This window comes from Schistocerca piceifrons, unplaced genomic scaffold, assembly GCF_021461385.2.
Source record: "Schistocerca piceifrons isolate TAMUIC-IGC-003096 unplaced genomic scaffold, iqSchPice1.1 HiC_scaffold_1148, whole genome shotgun sequence".
In the NCBI taxonomy this organism is placed as follows: Eukaryota; Metazoa; Arthropoda; class Insecta; order Orthoptera; family Acrididae; genus Schistocerca; species Schistocerca piceifrons.
Genome location: NW_025726959.1, coordinates 85,001 through 87,500, shown reverse-complemented (window position 1 = coordinate 87,500; position 2,500 = coordinate 85,001).

The following is a 2,500-nucleotide window of genomic DNA, read 5'->3' as shown; positions in this document are numbered from 1 at the left end:
CCCTTAACCTAACCCATGTTGTGCCTTAACCTAACCCATGTTGTGCCTTAACCTAACCCATGTTGTGCCTTAACCTAACCCATGTTGTGCCTTAACCTAACCCATGTTGTGCCTTAACCTAACCCATGTTGTGCCTTAACCTAACCCATGTTGTGCCTTAACCTAACCCATGTTGTGCCTTAACCTAACCCATGTTGTGCCTTAACCTAACCCATGTTGTGCCTTAACCTAACCCATGTTGTGCCTTAACCTAACCCATGTTGTGCCTTAACCTAACCCATGTTGTGCCTTAACCTAACCCATGTTGTGCCTTAACCTAACCCATGTTGTGCCTTAACCTAACCCATGTTGTGCCTTAACCTAACCCATGTTGTGCCTTAACCTAACCCATGTTGTGCCTTAACCTAACCCATGTTGTGCCTTAACCTAACCCATGTTGTGCCTTAACCTAACCCATGTTGTGCCTTAACCTAACCCATGTTGTGCCTTAACCTAACCCATGTTGTGCCTTAACCTAACCCATGTTGTGCCTTAACCTAACCCATGTTGTGCCTTAACCTAACCCATGTTGTGCCTTAACCTAACCCATGTTGTGCCTTAACCTAACCTATGTTGTGCCTTAACCTAACCCATGTTGTGCCTTAACCTAACCCATGTTGTGCCTTAACCTAACCCATGTTGTGCCTTAACCTAACCCATGTTGTGCCTTAACCTAACCCATGTTGTGCCTTAACCTAACCCATGTTGTGCCTTAACCTAACCCATGTTGTGCCTTAACCTAACCCATGTTGTGCCTTAACCTAACCCATGTTGTGCCTTAACCTAACCCATGTTGTGCCTTAACCTAACCCATGTTGTGCCTTAACCTAACCCATGTTGTGCCTTAACCTAACCCATGTTGTGCCTTAACCTAACCCACGTCGTGCCTTAACCTAACCCACGTCGTGCCTTAACCTAACCCACGTTGTCGCCTAACGTAACCCACGTTGTCGCCTAAACCTGCTCTGTAATTGTTATACGACTCGTTCAATTAGTGTAGTGTTGCCCACCCGCAACCCTCGCAATATAGTTCGCTACTCGCACTCCCCGCTCCCCTGTGTATCGCTTCATGTTAAACACCTTGCAAGTCTTGCTCACTTTCCACATGCTCCTGCTGTACACTGTAATGTGGATGGCAGCAGGACGTACATGCCGCCCCTCCCCACGTCCCCACCTTGCCCCCTGCCTTCGCAAGCTGGTTGGTGAGAACTTTGCATGTTCAATGCCCTCCGCATGCGACGTACTCAGGCTACGTTGTGGTGCGGCCTGTGTCAACTGTCCGCTAATGTCGTACGCGTAAACCACAATCTGTACTGCACATTCGTCCTTATGTACTGAATGATACATCGTGGCACATGTGTGACCGTACAACGACTGCGCCCAAAAACGGCGGACCATACAGTGCAAATATTGTGCACGCAGCTACGTGTCGTCTCCCTATGAGAGCTGGATTGCAGTGTGGTACGCCATAGAGACGTGTGGGAGGAACGGACGCCGTGGATGGCGATCAGCATGAGCTGTCTGTTGATGTATTCGGACCTAGTCGTCTCTCCTCACACACCGTGATGGCATGGTGCACCGCGTTCCATATCTGCGACATGCTACAGAGGCCGGTTGACAGTCGTTCGAGCAATGGACATCGCATACGTACGGGGGCCACCTTCCACGTATTGTCTAGGCGTGCACATTTTGTTGCGTGTATGTGGGCAGACGTAGTGTGGCGTGACACCTGACACAGGCATGCAATAATCGTGGAAGTTGCAAATGGCGATGGACGCCTGCGTTTTCTGGTGAAGTTACGCAAATGAACAAATGGTAACCTGTTGTGGTGCGGTTGTTCTCGCTAGGGGTGAATCGGTGATGGCGACGATAGGTTGAGGTACTAACCGGTTGTTCCAGCGATACCCACCATGCCGACGAAACTGAACGGCATCTGGGTGTGAAGCGATACGCGGCGGTGGCTGGGTGGGACCGTCCCCGGCCGGTGAGGGGGCGCCTCCCGGCGTGCTGGCCGCGCGGTGCGTGGGCGCACGCGCTACAGCCGGCTGGTGGGGGCGGCCAGTGGCAGGCGCGCCGGCCGACGGACGCGGCAGGCGTCGCAGCTGCGCGCCGGCGCACCCTGCGCGCGGCGCCGTGCGGCCAAAGTAGGTCCTCGCGGGCCCGGTGCGAAGCGCGGTGGACATCTTCAGTGTGCTGGTCCGATTGAGGACTGTGTGCGTTGAGGATGCGCTGCCGCCCGGCGCTCGGCGCCGCGACGCCGTCTGCTGCTCGGTCGCCCCAGCGGTTCTCGCTGGTGGTTTGTATCGCAGCTGTGCGGATGTGTTGGCGCGTGCGCTGTGCTGGGAGAGTTCGCTTCGGCACCCAAGTGGGGCTTTTGTCCTTCTGTGGCGCTGGCGTTGGAGCTGCCGGTCACCGTAGGTGGCGCGTGTTGTCTCCCGCCGGCAATGCCACGACAGCACGC